The sequence below is a fragment of the Podarcis vaucheri genome, assembly GCF_965113315.1.
Source record: "Podarcis vaucheri genome assembly, chromosome: 2".
Lineage (NCBI taxonomy): Eukaryota > Metazoa > Chordata > Lepidosauria > Squamata > Lacertidae > Podarcis > Podarcis vaucheri.
The window spans coordinates 44,691,437-44,715,801 of NC_138760.1; the positions used below are offsets into that span (position 1 = coordinate 44,691,437).

At 47.3% G+C, this 24,365-nt stretch overlaps 1 long non-coding RNA gene across 1 annotated transcript; it reads right to left on the minus strand.

Annotated features, from left to right (window-relative positions):
- Positions 1 to 17,940: 17,940 nt before the first annotated feature.
- On the minus strand, positions 17,941 to 21,136 carry LOC309527256. The gene is made up of 3 exons (XR_014217157.1): positions 21,092 to 21,136; positions 19,866 to 19,969; positions 17,941 to 18,014 (listed from the first exon to the last, which is right to left on the minus strand). It is a non-coding gene; the product is annotated as an uncharacterized lncRNA (long non-coding RNA).
- Between the last annotated feature and the right edge of the window lie 3,229 nt (positions 21,137 to 24,365).

Here is a 24,365-nt window from a genome sequence, read left to right on the forward strand (position 1 = left end):
TGTCCACTGGTTCTTCCAATTCCTTTGCCTGTTTTAGAAGCTGGCTATGAAAATAACGGAGCAAGTGTTTCATTACCTAACTGAAATTTCAGACATTTGTTAAAAGCCAGACATCCCCTAGACTTTCCTGGAGCGTGCCACAGTCACCAAGTGTAGCTGAGGTGTTCATGAAATAAAGTCTCCCCAGTGCACTGCCCTTGGTTTTGTGTATCCCCAAACATGATGAAACAATACTGACAGCTTACCGATTTATTTAGGGTTTGTAGATCCAACTATTTTATTGCTTTCTTCCTTATCTCTCTGGAAGCTCTGTATTAACAGCAGAACAAGCTAACAAATGGCTCAGTGCTTCCAGCTGTGATGATCATATTCTCTGCCCAGTCAGCACACAGAGACCTTGGAAAGAGCCAAAGACCAACCCCAGTTCTTTTTAAAACCACCAAATGTGCTTTTAAACTTGATGGATCTTAGAGACGCCTGCATTATTAGCCCCTTGTTAGTACACACAGAGTGGTGGGAAACCCAGGACTCAGGAGTTTTTTTGCCAAGGGTCATATAAACCTTTGTTTCACTTTTGGTTCATGTAACTTTGCTCTGCATGCCCACCTCGAATTTTGCTAGAGTGGATCCCAACATGCAACATAAAATGAGAAATCTAAACTCAGCCAGATTTGCCTGGCTTTGGGCCAGACGTCTTATAAACGGCAACATTGTAAGAAAGGAGGAGAGAGTTGAAACATATTTTTAAGGTCTACAATGGAAGGAGACTGCATAGATCTGTAGATTTTCACCCACTAGGGTCCAGAAGACAGTCCAATGTGATGCCTAATTCTGACATAAACTCAGAACTCTGTATCTAAGGGTCAGGTCTAGACAAATGTCTTTTTTCAGAGCTATTAGAATGAGCACATTTGCAATGTACCAAACCATAATCAAAGTTGCAGTGTTTTTAAAATTCGCAACTACTTTGTGAAGTTATACAAACCTATTACATATGAATAGCAGGCCTGGGAGACTACTGAAGAAAGAACTAAAAGTAACAGTTCTGTGAATTCACTTATCATCTCACTATCCCATGGCCCTGTGGAAAACTATTGCCAGCTCTCAGCAGTACTTTGTGATACAAAGGGTTAACTTCAGCAAAAAGACTTTCAGCAAGGGGCATTGCTTATTGCCATCACACAGTCCCTTGACTAAAATTAGGCAGGTGTCATCCTGTAAGGTGTTGGCCTCACGGTGAGAGGCACAGCAAGCCAACAACTACCACACACAGAGAGAACTGGGTAGGTAAAAGGGAAGAGTTCAAGTCTCCCTTTCTCCAACAGGAGAAAGTTTCCTGCTTGGCAGGGGGTTGGACTCAATGGCCCTTGTGGTCTCTTCCAACTCTATGATTCTAGGTGAGTAAGGCAACCAGCAAAACATATATATTTATTTAAAAAATAGAGACCATCAATGCTAAGAATAAAGTATGACACCAATATCAAATATTAAAACAAAGCATGAAATTGAAAGAGATGAGATGAGTTGGCTCTCAGATGCTGTAATGTCCGAAGCTAGATTTCTACAAGCCCAGACTCCCAGACTAGTCCCTATCAGGAATGCAGTGTGGCTGTTGCCTCCTTCAGGATGCCAAATTTATTGGAAGAGGATGTGGGTTCTGTCTCAAAGGTGGACGTGCCTTGTTCAGGCTATAGGAGAGAGAAGAGCTCCCTGTTTCACTTGTGGAACCAGGCACCTGGTTAGGTTTACATAGGGCTCATTAAACATTCAAAATATGTGACCAGCTCCTGGCCACCCCGATTGTTGATGACAGGTGTTTCCCTGGAGACAGTTTTATTCTTCTTGGACACAAGCTCGGTGTGTGTAGCTGGAAGAGATCAGCGAACAAGAAGAACAAGTCACATGCTTATCAGGCTTTTCATTTCTCAACACTTTTCATTGTTGCATTGCTTTACTAAATCTTCATTCCCTGTGCACATGGAAATGTTCCCCTTTCCTCCAGTGGGAATTGGAGGAGCTCAGAAAATGCTGGGAATTTGCAATAAGTGAGGATAAGATAAGAATTCCTCACAGAGGTTTCATAGAGGCTGAGGAATGTGATGTACGGCATAAGTGTTTATGTTAAGTCAACTGTATAAACCAACCTTTACAGAGGCATCTGCCCAGGAGAGGAAAGATTATACAATGGAGTAAGTTTAGTATAATATTCAAGCCTTCTCCTCCCAAGTAGCCTGCTGGTCAATTTCATGGTGGTTCTGCATCTTCTGACTGGCTTGCTGTTGCCTCTGCTCCTGTAGTTGTGGGGAAGATGAGAAGGGCTCTGAAAGCCAACCAGGAACTCAGGTAGCATCCAGTCCCAGAGCAGAGACTTCTATATACAGTTGGGTCTTCAGAGTAATTGTCACTGTGGAGTTCTACTGGATGGTCCTGTTCCCTTTGCTCTACCTCCTTCAGATTCAAGATCTGGGGAGGGCTAAATGCCGACACCACTCACTTGTGACCAGTGCTGGATTTATGTATAGGCTAAGTAGGCTGAAGCCTAGGGCCTCTAATTCTAGGGGGCCTCACCAGCCTGCCCACTCCCCAGCAGGCAGCCTCCCCTCTCCCAAAATTGCAAACCCAAGACTTCATGCGAGGGCAGGGCAACTCAGGCCTCTAAATCTAGGGGGCCGCACCAGTCTGCCATCTCCCCAGTGAGGCAGTCTCCTATCTCCCAAAACTTGTTGATCCAAGACTTCATGCAAGGGCAGGGCAACTCAGGCCCAGAAACTATGAGACTCAGAGCTAGCCAGTGGAGCCCAGTTTGAAGAAGTGGGGCCAGACTTGAGGGTATGGGGTTGTTGTTGTTGTTGTTGTTGTTGTTTTGTAGGGCCCCAGTTCACAGCCAAATTCTGCAAAATCTTATAGATATACAGTGGTGCCTCGCAAGACGAAATTAATTCGTTCCACGAGTTTTTTCGTCTAGCGAATTTTTCGTCTTGCGAAGCACGAAATCCCATAGGAATGCATTGAAATTCAATTAATGCGTTCCTATGGACAAAAAAAGTCCAAACAAAGCCAGATTTGGTACAACAAGAGTTTATTAAGTGCTCTTTAAAGTCACACATACTGTAAAGAGCATTTCAAAAATTGAAGGAACAATAAATTAAGTTTCTAAACATGACAGGAAAAACATTTAAAAATTAACAAAGTGTACATTACATTTTCTAAGACTCTGGGGGACCACTCGAAGAAGGTTCCTCTTCCACTCTTTGCTTCTTGCTTAAGAACCTGTCCATGGTCTGCTGCTTCATCCGCCTTCTCAGCACCTCCCTGAAAGGCGACATGACCGTCATATCAAAAGTGTTCGCAAGGTCACGTGCCACGTGCTTGTTAGGGTGGTTCCGCTCTGCAAAAGCCTGCACATCCTTCCACTTCATGCAAATGTCCCTCAGTTCTTTGGAGGACAGCCATTCCTCAGTTGCTTCCTCCTCTTCCAGCGAGGCCTGCTCCTGTGCAGCTTCTGCCTGCAGTTTGACCAGCTCCTGGGTGGTCAGCTCGTGGTTGTGCTCCTCCACCAGCTCGCAGACGTCCTCCTCTGTGACCTCCAGGCCCATGGTCCTCCCCAAGGCAACAATGTCCTGCACCACTGTTGACTCTGGTGCATCAGAGTCACTTGGTGCCACACAGTCCGGCCACAGGCTGCGCCAAGCGCAATTCAAATTTCTCTGGCTGATCCCTTTCCAGGCCGTGGTGATCATCTTCAAGCAGGTGACGATGTCGAAGTGGTCCTTCCAGAATTCCCGCAGGGTGATGGTGGTGAAATCAGTCACCTCGAAGCATCGCCTGAAAAGCTCCTTGGTGTAGAGTTTTTTGAAATTGGCGATGACCTGCTGATCCATCGGCTGGAGCAGTGGCGTGGTGTTAGGCGGCAGGAACATGATGTTGATGAAGCTGAACTCCTCCAACAAGTCCTCCTCAAGGCCTTTAGGATGAGCAGGAGCATTGTCCATCAGAAGCAAGCCTTCAGCGGCAGGTCGTTGTCCAGCAGGTACTGTTTGACAGCAGGGCCAAAAGCAAGATTGACCCAGTCCACAAACAGCACACGTGTGACCCAAGCCTTACTGTTGGATCGCCACATGACACTCAGCTGCTCCTTGTCGACCTTGTGTTTCTTGAAGGCCCGTGGGTTCTCTGAGTGGTACACCAGCAGGGGCTTGATCTTCAGGTCGCCACTTGCATTGGCACAGAAGAGCAGGGTCAGACGGTCCTTCATGGGCTTGTGGCCAGGCAACTTGGCCTCCTTCTGAGTGATGAAAGTCCTTTTGGGCATCCTCTTCCAAAACAGCCCGGTCTCGTCACAGTTGAAGACCTGCTGTGGAACGTAGCCCTCCGTCTTCACAGCCTCCAGGAACTCCAAGGCAAAGTCTTCAGCCGCAGGAACATCAGAACTGGCAGCCTCTCCATGCCTGACCACGCTGTGGATTCCAGATCTCGTCTTGAACCGGTCAAACCAGCCTCTGCTTGCCTTGAAGACTTCTGGCTCGCCTGAGGTTCCTGGCTGTTCCCGGATGAGGTCTGCGTGCAAGGCCTTCTCACAAATCACGGCCTCAGTCACTGTGTCCCCTGCACGCTGCTTCTCTTCTAACCAGATGAGCAGCAACTTCTCGACCTCCTCCAGAACAGCTGGGTGGTTCTTCACGATCCTGGTGACTCCCTTGGCTGCATCAGTCGCAAGGATCTTCTCCCTCATCTTCAGGATGGTGCCGATGGTCGATGGGTTCCTGCTGTACTCCCTGGCAAGGTCTGTCACACGCATTCCACCGCCGTGCTTCCGGATGATCTCCTTCTTCATTTCCAGCATCACCTTCTCCTTCTTCCTCTCGCCGGCCTCTGCAGCAGCAGTCTTCTTGGGTCCCATGGCAGCACAGCTCCTAGCTTCGTAAACTCAGAAGGAAAAAAAAATCAGTGCTTCACACCCAAAAAATTCAAAAGCACCAAGTCACCCACCACACAGGAATTCAAACCCAAAACCAAGTTCTTGAATTCCAAACACCCAACCCAAAATCCAACCCCCCCAAAAAAAGTTTTAAAAGTTTAACTTATGAAATGGCTGCAAATCACCAAAGTCTTCAAAATCCTCAAATGGCTGCAAAAGAAGTTTTGGAAAAGCTTTAAAAATCACCAAAGTCTTCAAAAACCTCAACTGTTCCCCCAGCCACCCACCCATCCAACAGCCAAGGATAGTGGGAGGCATGGTAGTCCATTAACACTGGAAGGGCCACAGGTTCCCCAATCCCTGCCTTAAAAGGACCATGGGAACTGGTTCTGTGTAACTCTTTTTCTGACTGAGAAACTGAGGAAGGAGTTTGGTTACTCATAGCCCCAAACCTTGACTGGTTCTCTACTCTCCAGTGTGCAAGCCATCAACTCACACACCATATAGATAGGCTCCCTTACACTGGATGTTGGCACTTGGAGGCCCCTTGTTGGAGGATTAGGGTTAAAACCATCTATAAATTAGCCACTGGCTAATTGAGCTCATACTTGTGGCTTTCCTGAACTCTTTTTTTCTCCAGGCAACATCCTGAACCAGGTTATAACCTATATTTAGAGCCGATTTTGGTCAGGAGATTGGAATTAATAACTTTCCTTCCTGTAAAGAAAACAATCATGGGGATATTTAGAAATTTTCCCCGTTCCGTGGCCTCCGCTAGAAAGGCATTTATTCTGACCATGAAATAATACAAATTAACTTGTTAGCACAATATTTACCAAACAGGCCCTACACCCTGTGAGGTCTGACAAGAGGTTCAAACAAGTTCCCCTAAAATTTACGAAACTCAAGGGACATTTATTTTAATGCTTTGAGTAAGTGCCTGCAATTGGCATGTGTGCCTGCCTTCCATAATGTCCGTGTCTCCTGGTTCCATTCACCAATTTTCAAAGACTAAGAGCAGCTCTCAAGTATTGTTCATTTTCTTTCCTCCTCCACAGAAGACGTGGAGTCATCATCTTGAAGATACAGTGAAGCTAACAGGCCACATGTCTTGATGTGCAAGAGCAAAATAATTTATTTCCTGCTGTCAACTGTTGGATACATTCATTATTCCCCCACCCAACCCTGAATATGCTTGTTTAAATGTGGAACCACAAACATCAGTCCTCCCCACCCACCTACCAGTCTCTTAAAGCAATATGCAGCCTGAAAGATAAGGGGCTTCATATATATAGACTGCCCTTTCTGACTTGTCCCTGGTCCATCAACAAACAACCACTTCCTCCTTGGGATACCGCTTCCTGCCATTATAGGGCAGGGTGTGCCCTTCCATCCACCTGCCTGACTCCTGCTCCCAGACCAAACACAAACATCTGACTAGAGACTGGACAATGGAAGGCATTTTCCAGGAACAGCTTTGCAAAGACATGCATTTAATGTCTTCCATCCTCCCCTTTTGAGGGCTGCGCTGCACCGTTCTCTTCAGAACCTTTTGCTCATCTGACATTCTCCCTTTGATCTACAGCAGCCTTTCTCAAGCTGTGGGTCCCCAGATGTTGCTGTACTACAACTCTCATCACCCCTAGCTAGCAAGGCCAGAGCTCAGAGATGATAGGAGTTGTAGTCCAACAACATCTGGGGACCCACAGCTTGAGAACCGCTGATCTACAGTGATTCTGCCAAGACTCCATGACCTGGTTCAGTGTGCGTATGTGGACATCTTGTAAGACATGCATGTACAGTATTAGAAACTGAATGTATTTGCCCCAGACGTTCTTTGGCTCACAATGTTAAAGGAGATTGTGAATGTGCATGATCAGCCTTCATTAGACCAGATATCCCAACACCAGCTTGCTCTCAGTGACATTCTTATTGATAACTGTGGAGCTACAGGAACTATATAGACAGTCACTTGGTAGTTTCCATTATTTTAAATGGAAACACATATTGATTGCTGTAACCTGCATGATTAGACCTTTTGTTTTCTGTTTGGGTCAATGATTCCTTGAAAGAGTTTACATTGCTGTAACTTCCCCATCCATATTTAAAACCCACTCTAGTTTCCAGGTGTGTGTTTTTGTTTGTTTAGTTGACAGGGAGGACATTGAAATTCAAAGTAGTTCTCCACCCTGGGTGGTTGGGTGCAGGTCAAGTGAAACAAAAGTACACTTCCCAGGAGGCAATACTGTCAGGGAACTGACATCGGAGGAAAGGGAAGTGGTAGGGCTCCCAGAGACTGGGAGAGAGTCAACAGCCAAAGCAGGGACCAGCAGGGGGAGCGCGGGGTCTCTGGAGGAGGATCTCAGTAATGCTGAGAGAGACGCAGCAGCCCAGGCAGGAAGCAGCAGGGGAGAGAAAGGGGTGAGAGACACTTCGAGCGAAAATAGCGGGGAGGTGTCAGAAGCAACTGCAGGGAGACCTATGCTTCGCCGGAAGCTGTCACGTCGTGAGTCCAGGAGACGCGTTTCCGTTAAGGAACTTCTTTGCTGGAAGCGCTTCCGCAGACAGCCACTGTCGGACTCTACAAGTGACTAGAGCAGACATGTCTGAGGAGCTCTGTCACACACAGAGGTTTGTGGGGTCGCACAAACTCTGAAGGGGCACTATTTTAAGCACAAGCAGCTAATCATCCCCTGATAGCAGTCCGACAGTCTCTGTACGCTGCCTGTGCAGGAGAAGGCATCATGAGCGACCCAGCAGGAGCCGGAGCCGCAGGGGGTGGAGCTGGTCCAAGCTTGGAAGACAGATGCCGAGCATTGGAGGTCCAACTTGCGCTGCAGACGGCGAGGCTCGAGGAGAGGAGGGCTCAAGATGCAGACAAGAAGGGGAGAACCACTCAGTTCCCCAGAAAGGTACCAGGATTAGTGCAGAAGTTTGGGGGGGACCCCAAGGATTACCATGCCTTTAGGACTGAAATGCAATATGCCCTGAATGTGCAGTTTGATGAGTTCCCTGATGAGGAATCCCGAGTTGCTTTCGTAATTGGGCATCTTGAGAAGGGGGCGCGAGATTGGGTTCGACCCCTGATGGCAACGCACAACGATATCCTGAAGGACACTATGAAATTCTTTCGTGCAATGGATATCATGTTCTCCAGCGATATTGAGGAGGGGGTAGTGCGCAGACAGCTAATGGCTTGCAAGCAGGGAAGCAGATCTGTCCGTGAGTACTGGACTGAATTTACCATGCTGATTCACAGATTGGGGTGGGATTTATCGGCAGCACCCATTCAGATGCTATTTGAAGAAGGTCTTTCTTCAGCTGTGAAAGACGAGCTGGCCAGGAGCCCCAGGGCGGTGTCTATGGATCAGCTGACCAAATCTGCGCTGACCATTGGAGCGCGCCAGGAGGCAAGAGCCTTGGAGAGGCGGGAAGGGAGAGGGGAACGTTGGAAGGAGTTACGCATTCCAGACATTCCTGAGCCAGCTTTCCCGCCGGCAGAGCCGATGGAAATCGGAACAGCCCGCGCGCGCGCAGTTTCAAAGCCCAGTGAGGGGGCGAAGAAGGAGGGAAAGGGACCCCGGAAATGCTATCTCTGCCAACAGCCAGGCCACTTTGCCAGAGTCTGCCCCCAGAGGAAGGAATGGCAAGGGATGGTGGGAACTGTTGAGGGGGAAGAGCAGGGAGAAACGGAGCAGGTAAAAGCCAACGCCTGGTTGCCAGCAGGGCACTGCAGCCAGGCCAAAGAGCAGTGAAAGTGCCCCTTCCCCAAGTGCCAGTGCCAGAAGCTCCTCGACCTGCTCTAGTGATTGAAGTGTCGCTAGAGTTGCAAAATGGACACCCCCTAAAAATAAAGGCGCTGTTGGACTCAGGCAGCTCCTGCAATTTCATGAGCAAGGAGTTTGCTGCTGAACACCAGATACAGACTATCCCCTTAAGCAACCCCCTGCAGGTGACCACGATCGATGGCAGAGAACTGTTGGGAGGAGGCGTCAGCTTGCAGACCATCCCAATGATAATGAGGGTGGCAAGGCACACAGAACTGATAGCGTTTAATGTGGCCACCTTGGGAGGCGCTCCCATTATTTTGGGAATGAGCTGGCTAGCCCTACATGATCCGCTGGTGGGCTGGCATCAAAGAGTGGTTTCCTTCGGTTCCGCACATTGCTTAGAACACTGCAGGGGGGAAAAGGGGTCAGCAGGGGCCCAAGCCACCCTAGCAGGGACGGAAGTGATGGAGAAGGGGAAGGTGCCATCACAGTATGCTGATCTCAGCGACGTGTTCAGCGAGAAGGAAGCTGACCAACTACCCCCGCATAGGCCCTTTGATTGCCAGATCAATTTACTCCCTGGAGCACAGCTTCCTGTAGGCAGGTTGTATGCCATGTCAGACAGGGAGATGCAGGAGTTGCGAGCGTTCATTGACAAGAACCTGAAGAGAGGCTTCATCAGAGAGTCCAAGGCAGCGGGGGGTAGCCCAGTGTTTTTTGTGGATAAAAAAAACACGGACAAGCCGAGGCTGGTATGTGACTTTCGGGCCCTAAATGCAGTGACAGAGCCGGTGGCTTTTCCTATGCCCAGGATTGATGATATTTTGACCAGGGTGCGAAAAGGAAAGATTTTTACAAAGCTGGACCTAAGGGGGGCGTACAACCTGATACGTATAAGGAAAGGGGATGAATGGAAGACCACCATGTTCACCCCTTTGGGGGCATTTGAATATCTCGTTATGCCTTTTGGATTACAAGCAGGCTCCGCGTGTTTTCAAGCCTTTATGAACCATGTACTGGGGCCTTTGCTCTACAAGAATTGCGTGGCCTTCTTAGATGACGTGTTGGTGTATTCGGAGAATGAGGAGCAACATGTGAGAGACGTCAGAGAAGTGTTGAGCAGGCTGCAAGCCAACAGACTGTGGGTGAAACTGGAGAAGTGTCAGTTTCATACCAAGGAGGTGGAATTCCTGGGGTACCGCTTGTCAGACAAGGGGTTGGCCATGGACCCCGGCAAGGTTCAAGCGGTGCTGGAATGGAAAACACCCAAGACTAAGAAGGATGTGCAGAGGTTCCTAGGGTTTGGAAACTTTTATCGTAAGTTCATCCGAAACTTCGCTCACCTGACGGCGCCCATCACGGACTGTCTCAGCAGCAAAAAGAAGTTTGTTTGGACGGGGGAGGCGGAGCGAGCGTTTGAGGAACTGAAAAAGGCCTTCGCCTCTGACGAACAACTTCTACATGTGGATTTACAAAAAAAGCTGAGGGTCGAAACAGACGCTTCTGACAGAGCCATAGGGGCGGTGCTTCTTCTGCAGCCGGGGAAGGAGGGGTCCGAGTGGCGACCGTGTGCCTTCTTTTCGCGAAAGCTGAACAAATCTGAGAGAAACTACACGGTGTACGACCGGGAACTTCTTGCGATTTATGAGGCCTTCCGGAGATGGAGGCACCTACTAATTGGTGCACAACAGAAGGTGCAAGTGCGCACGGACCATAAGAATCTAGAGTATTGGAGAACTGCGCGAGTGCTCAACCAACGGCAGTTGAGATGGGCCCAGGAGTTCTCCAAATTTAACTTTGAGATTTGTTACGTACCAGGCCCGGAGAACGTTAGGGCGGACGCTCTCTCACGCAAACCTGAATATTTGGAGGGAGAGGGTGCACCCGAAGAGACCCATGTCATTCCCGAGGACCGCTGGGTGTGTGGGGCGGCATTGGTGGGGCTAAGGGAACTGATAGAGGGAACGGTGCAGGATGAATATGCCCAGGACAAACTCAGGAGTCTCAGGAGGGAGGGAGACAAACCCGGGGGTTTTGAGGAGAGAAACGGGGCGTTGTACTACAAGGGAGCGTTATACGTACCTGAAGGAGAATTGAGGGAAAAGGTACTCAAGCAACTGCACGATAGCCCCACAGCAGGGCATTTTGGGCAACACAAAACCATGTGGCTGGTTACCAGGGAATTCTGGTGGCCCAAGGTCAGGGAAGATGTGAGGGAGTATGTGAGAGGGTGTGACCGATGTCAACGAGCCAAGGGGGAGAGGCGGGCACCGGCAGGTTTATTAGAACCACTACCCACGCCGGAAAGACCATGGGAGGCAGTGGCAATAGATTTTATGACTGATCTGCCCAGGTCCAAAGGGAAGACAGCCATTATGGTTGTGGTAGACCTGTTAACCAAGATGGCCCACTTTATAGCCTGCTCACATGCGGTCACAGCAGAAGAAACCGCTAAATTGTTTGTGGAAAATGTGTTTAGATTGCATGGTGCCCCCTTGAGGGTGGTTTCGGACCGAGGGAAACAATTTACTTCCAGGTTCTGGAGGAAGCTCATGAGCTTATTGCATGTAGAGGTGAATTTTTCCACTGCCCGCCATCCAGAAACCAACGGGCAGGCGGAAAGAGCTAATGGTGTCCTCCAGCAATATTTGAGGTGTTATGTGAATGACAGAGAGAATGATTGGGTGGAGAAGCTGGCGTTGGCAGAATTTGCCTATAACAATGCGGAGAACGTGTCCACGGGAATGAGCCCTTTTTTGGCCAATCACGGGTGTCATCCCCGAGCCTTCCCAGGGGGGGAGGGGGAGAACTGGAGCGTTCCAGCCGCAGAACAGTTCGTTGAAGAAATGGAAGCGATCCATCGCCAGCTCCAACTTAATTTAAACAGGGCGAAGGAGGAATATAAGAGGCAGGCAGACAAAACCAGAAGGGAAGGAGAAAGCATTAGGGTGGGGGACCAGGTGTGGTTGTCCACCCAAGGGTTACCATTTAAAGGAGGTTGTAAGAAGTTAAGACCCAAAAGGCTGGGCCCATTTGAAGTCACGCAACAGGTCAACCCAGTGGCTTTCAGACTCCGGTTACCGAACCACATGAAGTTGCACCCAGTGTTCCACAGATCATTGCTGTCACCGTATATAGGGGACAGAGAGGGGAGGGTCAATAGGGGACCAGCTATGGAGGAAAAAGAACACAGCTACCATGTAGCGGAGATTCTCGATTCCAGGTGGAGGGGAGAGCAAGTAGAGTATTTGGTAATGTGGGAAGGGGAGCCGGAGTCGGAAAACACCTGGGTCAGGGCAGAGGATGTAGATGACGAGGTTTTGATTGAAACTTTTCATCAGAGATTCCCTCGGAAACCCCAGCCAGTGGCGAGGTTCCGGAGGGAATACTTCGCCACCACCGACGAAGAAGAAGAGTTGGAGGGGTTCGCTGATTCCGAGGTGGAGGAGGATTCAGCGAGTCGGAACGAAGACCGATGGAGGGAAATGTTCGAGACGTCGGAAGATGAAGAGGATTCTTTTAGGGGTTTCAGCTCCTCACCGCCCAGAGGAGAGAGTAGGGGCGGGGGAGAGGGGGGCCCTGGAGGGGAGGTGGATGTCAGGGAACTGACATCGGAGGAAAGGGAAGTGGTAGGGCTCCCAGAGACTGGGAGAGAGTCAACAGCCAAAGCAGGGACCAGCAGGGGGAGCGCGGGGTCTCTGGAGGAGGATCTCAGTAATGCTGAGAGAGACGCAGCAGCCCAGGCAGGAAGCAGCAGGGGAGAGAAAGGGGTGAGAGACACTTCGAGCGAAAATAGCGGGGAGGTGTCAGAAGCAACTGCAGGGAGACCTATGCTTCGCCGGAAGCTGTCACGTCGTGAGTCCAGGAGACGCGTTTCCGTTAAGGAACTTCTTTGCTGGAAGCGCTTCCGCAGACAGCCACTGTTGGACTCTACAAGTGACTAGAGCAGACATGTCTGAGGAGCTCTGTCACACACAGAGGTTTGTGGGGTCGCACAAACTCTGAAGGGGCACTATTTTAAGCACAAGCAGCTAATCATCCCCTGATAAATACGATGCACACACAAAGCCCATCAAGACACACACAATTAGATCTGACTGGATAGGGCTGCAGATGTTTATAAAGAAAGGTTGACAGCAGTGTATCTGTGAGTGTTAACATTCAGGGAGGCCCCCTGTAAACAAGCAAGACTGAACTGCACTGTAGCTGTTAAGAATCCCCTAATTTTCTGCAGATGTACATTAACAGTACCCATTATGTTCATCTTCTGTCTACACAGCATTCCCTGAATGAACAGCTCAAGAGATGAGACAGATGTTACTGTAAACGGGGAGGGAAGGGAATATATTGAGTGTGATTATGTCAGGCCTGGGGGGGGGGAGAACATGTTGAATGTTCTTTGAACTATGGGTTCCTTCTGCTACTGACCTTAGATCTGTCCAAAAAAGGCACTCAAAGTCCATATTTATTCTAAGAGGGTTTCATTTGTTACAATACACAAGCCCGAGAGACTGCTGCCCTCTATGTCTTAGATCAGGATCACAGAAAGTTCAGGTTAAGTCAAATGTCCACCACTGTCAAGCTGCCCCATTCCCCCACCCACCTGCTTGCTGTTAAGATGCTTAATGCTTTTTCAGTCAGTTCAGATTTTGCCCTTTTCACACAAGTCCCTATTGCATCAGCACCCTGGCTGGAGGTATCTGGTTAGGGGTTGACAAACAGGAGCTCAGGTTCTCATAGGCTGGATCCCTCCGGCAGTGAAAATGAGACTCCTTGGTAGGTAAAAGCACTGGTGGAGGAACATGGGGGGCAAGGGAGCACACCGCCCCCAGCACCATTGGGGAAGAGGGTACCACTGCGGTGCATCCCAGACACGCGCCGCACACCCTCCCACCACGCCGGGCACCATGCCCCCGCAGGTGGCACACCACGTCCCCAGGGCGCCATGTCCCCAGGATACACACCACTCTCCTGGGATGTGTGCCAGCCACGCCCCCACCTGCTCTCCACCCCCGGTGCCAGAGCATGCAGCTTCACCACTGGGTAAAAGGTAACAGTAAAGGACCCCTGGATGTTTAAGTCCAGTCAAAGGTGACTATAGGTTTGCAGAGCTCATCTCACTTTCAGGCCAAGGGAGCCAGTGTTTGTCCACAAACAGCTTTCCGGGTCATGTGGCCAGCATGACTAAACCGCTTCTGGCACAGCAGAACACTGTGACAGAAGCCAGTGTGCACGGAAATGCCGTTTACCTTCTCGCCACAGTGGTACCTATTTATCTGCTCACACTGCCGTGCTTTCAAACTGCTAGGTTGGCAGAAGCTGGGGTAGAACAACGGGAGCCCACCCCGTCACAGGGATTTGAACTGCTGACCTTCCAATTGGCAAGCCCAAGAGGCTCAGTGTTTTAGACCACAGAGCCACTCACGTCTCCTTGGTATTCACCCCCTCTGGTATTTGTGGAGCCCTGTCTCCATAGGTTTACAGGATTTGGCCCTTTACCTCTTGTGGTAAAGGCTGATAGACAACTATGGGGTTTTTTTGGGGGGGGGAGGAGGCTGAATTAATTGGCCAGTGCTCCTGGGTACCCAGCACAAACCTCTCCCAATGGGCTAGTCCATAAGAAAGACTGGCAACTCTTCTTGTTGGGTGGGGTCTCTTGCCCATATCCCAAGGATGTAGCTATGTGTGAAGCCCATTTCCCATAATCCAGTTTTCTACCAGATCCTTAATATCATCCAAAGAAACCCAGCTTCCTCATTATTTTCCACAGGTCTAACCTTCTACAGGAATTCCACGGAGAGGGACAAGTCCAGACACAAAGTCTTCAGCCACATACGGTAAATAGGAACCTACAAGAGAAGCCAATATTAATGCAGGCAATAAATATGTTGCCACATGCCCACTGGCAGAGTCTGGTAGGTGAAAAATAACTTCTTTATACCCCAAAGCAAAAAGGCTTGATTGGACAAAAATGGGGAAACCAAGCTATTTCTGTGATCGATGTTATTTAAAGGCGCAAACGAGTGAAAATGCCCAGTGTTTTCCACGCAGTGGCATGGGGCCATGTGGCTCCAGAGGAGCACAAGCAGCCTGTTTTGTTCCAGGAACAATTAGTGCATTCCATCTGAGCCACTGGGCAGGGTGCAGAAGGAGAGAAGAGGCTTCCTCATAATAGCTTTGGTCAGAAAGCTCCAAGTTGGTGGGAGTTCCTCCAGACACTGTCCAGAAAGCAGGCTGCTAAGCTGAGAAGTCCTGGATTTCCCTCCCCCCCCCCATGCCAGCAAAACTATGCTGAGAATGCATAGGCTTCAGATGAAGCTGAAGCAGATACTTCACAACCAAGGGGGAGTAATGTCCCCAGCGGAGGACAAGGAACACTCAAGAAGGGAGGGCTGTCTGGAGCTCAGGGAACAATCCCTATGTGTGAAGCTGAGAGATATTTGGAATGGATTAAATAGAAAGGGGGAGGGATGCTACACACGAGGAAGGAGGGGAAGGGGTGGCTGTGTGTGCTGCAAGCTTATTTACTGCTGCTGTTTAATAAGAGAGTATGGCATAGCAGCTAGAGTGTTGGTTGGAGATGGAGAAGCCAGCTTCAGATCTTGCTCCCTGGGTGGTTTTGAGCAAGAGACTATCTCCATGGTTAATATATCTCACTTCTTGTGACCTGAGTTCTCCCCGTAGGAAGGGCACAGAATACCAATAAAATAATAAGGGTACTTAGGATTGCAATTCTTCAAGACATTTATTAGCAAGTAAGGATAGGGAAACGGCGTTTCCGTGCGCTGCTCTGGTTCACCAGAAGTGGCTTAGTCATGCTGGCCACATGACCCGGAAGGTGTATGCCGGCTCCCTTGGCTAATAAAGCGAGATGAGTGCCGCAACCCCAGAGTCGGTCATGACTGGACCTAATGGTCAGGGGTCCCTTTACCTTTACCTTTGAGGATAGGGGAGACATTTTGTACAGTACACAAAGCTACCTAATTCACCCCTCCCAAAATATACAGATAAAAAATGCAGCTAAGCTTCAAAATTCACAACTCTAGGAATTTTGCAATACAATGCAACCATAAAATGGGCACAAAACTTGTATATTAGAGGAATGTGTGCATGGAAAAGGTACATGTTAATAAAAACAACCAAGATGCATTATATTATAGAAAGTTGTATACAAAGTGTGTGTAAAAGGCAGAACTACATAAAAATGTGTACATAAGGAGAAAAGCACACTAAAGTGTTGGCAAACTTGCATGAAAACTTTTTTCTTAACTCACAAACAGATGCAGAAATGTGGCAGGTTGGTAAAATGAGAAAGGGAGAGAAACTAAAATTGATAGATTTGTCTATGACTACTAGGGAGTAGTCAGGGACGCGGGTGGCTCTGTGGGTTAAACCACAGAGCCTAGGGCTTGCCGATTAGAAGGTCGTGGTTCGAATCCCTGTGACGGGGTGAGCTCCCGTTGCTCGGTCCCTGCTCCTGCCAACCTAGCAGTTCGAAAGCACGTCAAAGTGCAAGTAGATAAATAGGTACCGCTTCGGCGGGAAGGTAAACGGCATTTCCGTGCGCTGCTCTGGTTCTCTTAGTCATGCTGGCCACATGACCCGCAAGCTGTACGCCGGCTCCCTCGGCCAATAAAGTGAGATGAGTGCTGCAACCCCAGAGTCGGTCACGACTGGACCTAATGGTCAGGGGTCCCTTTACCTTTACCTTACTAGGGAGTAAGCCTCATTGAACCTACCTGAGCTTGCTTCTGAGTAAAGCTGTGTAAATGTGCATTCCCTTTGCTACCTTTGTTCCATGTATTTGGATATGGAAAAGCTTCATCATTCTAGGCAACAGATATGCATCTTAGTTTTAATAGCTTTTTCCGGTTGTCCAACAGCTGTGCAAATCAGAGGTTAATTGGCAGATTCTATTGTAGTGTTTTGCTGGCTGCTACCCAGTCAAGCATTATCTGCTTTTTGAGGACAAATGCATGGGCACCGAATGAGTGGACAGAGGAGCAGGAATATATCCACTTTCTCTGCCCTCTGCATCTAGTGAACTGTGAACATCTTGCAGGAATATACAAGTATGAACATAAGCCACAGAGAATAAGCAGTGATCCTGCTTCTCCATGCATGTGTGAAAAGAACAATTGATACTTTGCTAGCAGAAATGCACACACTATGCTGTGCTTGTGCATTAATAGGAGGTTGAATTAGCGGTTCTTTGAGATCCCTTCCAACTCTCTTTCTTTAAATAGGTTAATTTTGTGAAGCTGAAATACATACTGCATTACCATGGCATCTATGCCATCTATACTGCTCAATATTAATTATCTTACATCTCAACTTTCAAATACTATTTAACATTGACTACTACTGCATTATTACCACGAAATACAGCTAAACAGGATACAACCTATGGTATATTGTCTGGGGAATTTTGGGTTGTTTGGAAGCTTAGCAGGTTCCATAGGAAGAACAACTGAGAGACTATTATTCATCCACCAGTTCCCATTTTCCTTTGCTAAGTGATGTACCATTGCACACTAGATGTTAGTACTGCATTGCATGCCAACAGTCAAACTAAGCCAAAATATTAACTGTCAGATATCAGATTCTGAACCTGCATATCTGTGGGTGTCAAACGCAAACATCCGGAGAATATCCAGAAAGAATATCCAATTCAAAATATCTTTGCCAAGTTGACTTGAAAGTGAACTGGCTTCACATCCTGATACTGGACACTTACAGGCTGGAGCAATAAAATAAAAACAGTGGCAATTGTGTTATTTGGTGGTTGTGAAACTTTACCCATTGATTACTCCCCAGAACTCAGTTCATGAGAGCAAAGAACCACTTTGTCAGTTAATTTATGAATGACAAAGAGAATGGACACTGTACTTTCTTCCCTTAAGTATGGTCCAGTCTCTTCCCTTAGACGAGGGCAAGCCTGCTGTAGCACTGTATTTAGATTTCCTACTTGGGAGCTTACATAGATCCTGAGTCACATGTCAACTTAGGCTCTCAGTTGCACACTTCGTCATGGGCGTGTGGCCTGGACTGGAGTCATTAGACACCAGTATCCTTGAAGCCTGGGGGGATTTGCTTGACTTTTTCCCTTGAGTCTACTGGGGCTCATCCACTGGCATTCAGACTGGAACCCATTCCAAAGGCCCCTCTAGAAGATTGTTCAAAAGCAGCTCTGAAGAAGCTGCTCCTGAGTTTTAGGAATCCCCAAGGTGGGCAAAGGGAATCCTTACCTCTGCTCAGTTATCAGTCAATGGAAGGTCAGTTCTTCATTGTCTGGCTCTGAGTCAGAGCATGGCAGTTACCAACACCTGTGTGAAGCCCAAATTCAGTAGTCATGGTTCAATAGACAACACAGCTATTCCCCACTAACTGTCTCCCCAGTTCCCCAACTAAATCAAATAGTTGATTTCTGGGTCATTAAAAAAAATGAAAAATTCCAAAGTCCCACCCCTTATAGTGCATCTCTGTGTTTCTCCCACTGAGAGCAGGGCTTCTTGTTCTCCAGGCCCCAGAACTCAAATTTGTTTCATAATTTGTGGAGCGATGCCATTTCAAAACCGTAATGAGGAGCTGCTGCTTGTAGTCCTCTGTCTCAGAACTGCAGGCCTGAATCCAAAGTCTTGAATGTAATGGGAATCTAATTGTGCCTTCCACTTGATTAGATTATGCTGCTGCATTTCCTAACTCATTTATGTCCAGTTTGCAATCCATCATGAACCCAGCGCCTCCACTGATACACTGCCAATTGCTAGCATGAGGGCCATTAATGCCTGAAATGTTGTTTTTGAGAGGCCGGTTGTGGGTAAATGCATCAGGGTTTGTTCACCAATTAGCGGGTTTTCAGGAACCAAGCTCTAAGCTGAGTGATGAAACACTAGCTTGTGCTAGAATGGATTTAGGAGCTGGGACATGGGCCTGTTTAAAGCGCTCCTGTAACTACCATCATTCTATGAACAAAATATCACTAGCTTTAAGGCCATAGTTTAAAGATAAGAGACAATGCTCTCATTCCTAATAAAGAGAATGACGGATTGCTACAATTCTAGTGATTTAATCTTATGGAAAAGACTGTTGCTAGGAGAGATGCTTCTTCATCCTAAACAAAATAGCTGTGTTCAGAGAGGGAACTCATACTTTTTCAAAGATAGGGCACTCTGTCTCCATTAATACTTGGCCAAGATGCCTCCTATAGAGCTACCAGAGCTTTAAGCTCACCTGGCCAGCCTTTTATAGAGCTAGCCTTGAGAAGCAGATGCCAATGTGATTGCTGTCTACTCTCTGCTATACCAACAGGTCTACTCCACATTGTGCATGCAAGGCAGCCTCCTCCCATCTACATTAATATGGAAATGTTTGTGTCTGGGGGAACTTCATCTGCACACCAAAACCTCTACATGTATCACTTGCAATGCCCAATGAATCTAAACATTATGAGTTTGAACTAAAATAAGCAAGTTTGGGGCTCAAAGTTGCTTGCTAATGTGCTTTTGATTTCATTAGGTTGAGTTTCATCTGAAATACGTGGGCTAGTGAGAATCTCATCAATGTAATTATTTCTAAATTTTGAACCAATTAGAAATAAGTCTTGAAAGAACAAGTTAATTTGTCTGAAGTTGAATAAGCTTGGAGTCCTTATATCCAGCCATTTATGTATGTGTTAAAACATGATTAGCTTGCAATGAGAAAGAAATTGTTTCTTCTAGCAACATTGAAACTTATTGCCATTATCTTTCAAAGCTACACCAGCATTGAATAAAGTTCTGTTATCTCTGTAGCTGGGCAACTGACTCTGGCCTGCACATTGGCCATGTAAAATCTTCTTGTATTTTTCCGGATTAAAGTGAGCATTCATGCCAGGTTGACTAAAGGGGTTAGCAAGCATGAAACGACCCAAAGTGCAGAGACCTAAGATTTGGGTGTAGACTGTTTAATCACGGCCCATCACACGTTTAACCTCCATCTGAGTCACTGTAGTGGGATAACCAAAGTCTGGATTCTCTGGCAAATTAACTCTGACTCTTCAAGCCCACAGGTCTCAGATATACTTTCCGTAGATACTGGACTTTCAAGTGCTTGTATCAAAACTTCCATGCCTACGATGGAGCTGTTTGTGCCTCTGTGATTTATGAATACCTGGGTGACTCTCAGAAGAAACCTACCTTGGTGAGATGTATATATGTTGCAAAATGTGGAGAGAAAGCAATTCTGCTCACAGGCCTGGCTTCCCCGGAGAAAGACTTGTTTGCATTAGAGGGAGATTGCTCTGATCCACTGTGTGGAAAGAAAATACTGTAAACACGAGGCTGGGATATAATGTGCTGAAGCAGAAGGCTCAATGGCGGTGCTTGAGCAGTATGCTCTTTGCGACTGGGTGGGTCTTGAACCAATGGATTTGTGCTGTGATCAGAAATGAAAGCATTCAGACTACTCCCCACCCACCGCCCAGGGAGGGGCCCATCATCATCTAAAAAAAGAAACCGGATATAAATATTCACCCTGCAGGGGGCTTGTGATGTCATCGCAGGGATACCTGAAATTCATGTTAGTGATTTTGTTTTACCTGTGAAAATATTCTTTGTAACTCCCCGTATTGTAGCGTTGAGGTCGAAGAGCAGACTAAATGTAAAGAGGCATTGAAAGTAAATAAGAGCATCTTTTCTTCTACAGTATGAGGCTGACACATAGCCAAAACAGAAAGAAGTAAAGCAGAGGGGATCTAATGGATGCATAATGACATCTTGGTGCAGAGAAGGAGGATACCACATCAAATAATTATACATTCTGCCTTTATAGTATTTGAGTGACTGCAGTAAATGCTGTAGGACGGAGCACTTAGCGTAAATGCATAATATGGGTACCAGATTTCTCAGGGTAACACAGCCTGGAATGCTTGCAAATTCTATTTTGAAAAAGCAATTATCAGCTGTGGAGTTCTGAATAGTCACAGATGCCATTACCATTAGTAGCACAGCACCCCCTAGCAAAAAGCCAGAGAACTTGCTCTGCTAATGACTCAGAGACAGACAACCATGTGCCACAAGGGCTTCCCAAAGTGTGAAATGGGGCTTCTAGGGTGGCTTGTTCTCCTTTTCTGAATTCTTCCAGACCTTTTTCACAGGCAGCTTAATTGGGCCTGGTGTCGTTGTATAATTCCCCCCTCCCTGTTTTAACCTCTTGTGTTTGTAGGTTTCTGGGGAGGCAGGAGTTTTGCAAATGGCTGCACGACTCCCAGTATGTATGCGCCTGTCCTGGAAACATAATGCGTGCAACCTTCTCTCTCTGTTTTTTTAATCTGCCTGACTCGAAGATGAGAACATTGTGCCCCTGAGTCTGGCTTCTGTCAGGTTAATTATCTGTAAGAAAGGCCGAACAACTACTCATTGACACTCATCCCAGGACAAAGATTAAGCATTCTGAGCACTGGGAAGGGTCTGTTGATTTCTGAAGTATGTTGAGATATCTTGGGGAAATCCCACATGTGTGTCTGTACGCAAAGCTCAGCATCGCTCATGGCAGCAGCTAATATTTCAAGAGAAGACATCAGCACTTTCCCTTCGCTTGCCCTGGAAACATAAAAAAGGGTGGAGGTGAAAGGGAGCAGCTCAATTTCAACAGCGTGGTAGCAGGAAGTCACACCCCCCCGTTAGTTCACCAAGGAAACGGGCGGCAAGGTTGCTCTTGAGCTTTAACGGCTTTTGCGGTTCCCCTCTCAGTTTCCCAGCCCTTCTTTTTCATAACCTGAAAAGCATTAAAAGGGGGCTGTTTTCATTGGTCCTGGCCCCAGAAGAGTATAAAATGTGTCTGAGGCCCAAGTGGGGGAGAAATGTAAATGCAGGAAGCATGAAGCTGCAGAGATATATTCCTTCATGACCAGCGGCATTTTTATCTGCTGATTCATTGCTTCCTTTTTTTGCATCTGGCTTCCTCTCCAGCCCTATACCATAATTTCTTGACTAATTAATTTGCTATTTACAGCTCTGTTTGCTTGTGAAAACCGCCAGCCCACCTCCGTTTGCTCTATGTCTCAGAATTGCACTCTGTCGCCATTGATAGTACGCTGCGTCCTTTTCCCATTCTTATTTCTGTGTCAGATCTGGAACAGCCCACTCCCCAAGACTATTGCTGTTGCAAGTAATGTGTATAACACGCTCTGCATTTTACAGGTTTTTTTTTTGTTTTTTAGCTGTCCAAGGGTGGGGAAGGTATGTCTGTCTGCATGACTGGCCTCTGCAGAAGAAAGAAGGTCTCCCCTCAGACAGATTTTTATCTGAACTTGGTGCAGAGTTAAGCTCAGAAATGCTGTTCATGTGGTATTCTCCTCCAGTCCCATATAGCCTCAAATGTGTATCTGCTGATGTGTACTACCAAGCCCAGTGCTTTCTTTCTGGGGGGAATGCAGGGGTATGCATACCCCTAAACATTTTGTGAATCTATCAGGAGAAGAAACTAAAAATTGTTTTAAAAAAGTTTCTTCTCTAGCACAGTGAATTGTCAGTTCTGTCCCTTATCCCTGATGGCAGCCTCATTTTCTGTCACGGTGTATCCTGAATATCAAACGGAAGTGAGCATTTAATGTGTCAAGTTGGAGTTGGAATTTAGCACAGTGATTGGTCAGTTTCGTTGTTACCACGTCCGATGGTGGCTTCATTTCCTTCCCCGGTGTAATGCATGTTCTGTGTACTTTTGTCCATTTACTGTATTTATTTTTCCTGATTTGAACTATAAAATGATGGTTTTCTTGAATCAAAATGAGAGTACCCCTAAACATTTTTTTTTTTGGGGGGGGGGAGCACCGACCAAGCCCATTTCAAAGTTTTAGTGTTGTTCGACAAAGCCCTGAGCACAAGTCTCGTCATTGTTTTTAGGGCAGGGGAAGACTTGATTGCATGACACAGGAAACATGAAAGCATGCAAAGTCCACCCAAAATGAAAAACCTCCAAAATATTAAGCAGAATGCCAAGATCTGGAGATGTTGCATTGGTGGGTGGAGGAAAGGATGCTCAGCAGCAGCTCTGAAAGGCACTTTTGAGGGTGTGCTTTCTGCTGCTGTGCAGTGCAGCAAGGCAATCTGAAATATACTCAGAGTTGAGAGTGGATTTCATGCTCTTTATTCAGCTCATAGTGGTGAGGAGGAATGGAAGTTCCCCCAGAATGTCTGCTTTATATACATTATTTACACAATGGGCCCCATGTGATTGGCTAACTCCGGGATTCTCATGTAGGCCAATCAGGTTGCAGATTCACTTCCACCTGGAGATGGATTGGGTGGCTCCTGTGGACCAATCAGACTGCTGCATTCTGGGTGATATTATTCTAAGACCAATCAGACTGCTGCATTCTGAATCCTATTGTTCTAGGACCAATCAGACTGCTGCATTCTGAATCCTATTGTTCTAGGACCAATCAGACTGCTGCATTTTAGATCCTATTCAACTCAGTACATAACACAATCCATAGGAAATCTGCCAAGGGAAGGGCCAGAGCTGAACACATACGTTGCAGGCCACAGTGGCATGAAACTATAGAGAGCCACTGCCATTCAATGCAAATACAAAACTGAGCTACATGGGTCAATGTTCTGCTTCTGCTGCATAAAGCAGCTTCTATGGAATCTCTTCCTCCAGACCCTGCTCTCACATAGCACAATATGGAGGCAATATCATTTCTGCAGGGACTTGTGTGGTCTTTCTATTTAATGTATTGAACCAGTTGTCTGAGTGGGTGGGGGCTGGGCTGGCTTTAGGCTCCGTTGATGGGTGGGGAAAGACTCCTCAGATCTGGCATTGATCAGTCGGTGGGATGTTTGTTTAATTGTTAGGCTGTGTAAATAAAGACAGGATAACATTCCCCGTAGGGCGGAGGCCCGCAAGAAGGCCAGACAACACTTATACTATCCCCAATGGGATAAGGGTGGAGTAGATGTTGAGATGAAATAAACTAAACAGAGGTTTCCAGATGGCCAGGGCTGTCCTGGACAGTGGAACCATGCTGCTTACAATCACAGTAGATTTAATGCATGAGCAAGTTTATCACAGTTGTCTGACTGTTATAATGTGCTCCTGTTGTGGAATTTAGGGTTTTTAGTTTAGGATTCCAGAGCCTGCAGTCCTGATCCAGCTTCACATAGTAACACATAACGACCATCGGGCTGAGATGCCAACACACAGGATAGCCCCATTGGCACTCAAACCAGTTCCATAGGGTTCAAATGAGAACCACAGGACAGGTGTGCATGTGCCTTAGAATGAAGATGTGTACCTGCAACATTCACAGAAGTGGCCCAGAATTCTCTCCTGCTGGATCAGGGCCATTGACATAAAGAATATAATGGCAATATTAGGTGAAAGTCCAGCACCTCTCTCCTTCCTAGAGGAAACAGGCACCCAAGGAGGCTGTGTCCATGCAAGCAAATAATGTCTGTGCCCATGCAAGCTGCTAGATATTCCTACACTGGGGCTGGGTTCAAAAAGAGTGAATCCAGTGCTTCCACTTCCTTGCTTGGCCTCCCTTTAGTGCTGGCAAGTGTGATCCTGAAACTCAGGAACAATCACAGTGCCCAGCCCTTGAAAATGAAAAGCCCTGCTTCAGGCTATCCATAAGCTAGCAATGACAACCATTTTGCGACATTTATTTCTGAGTCACCCACATGTGGCTTCAA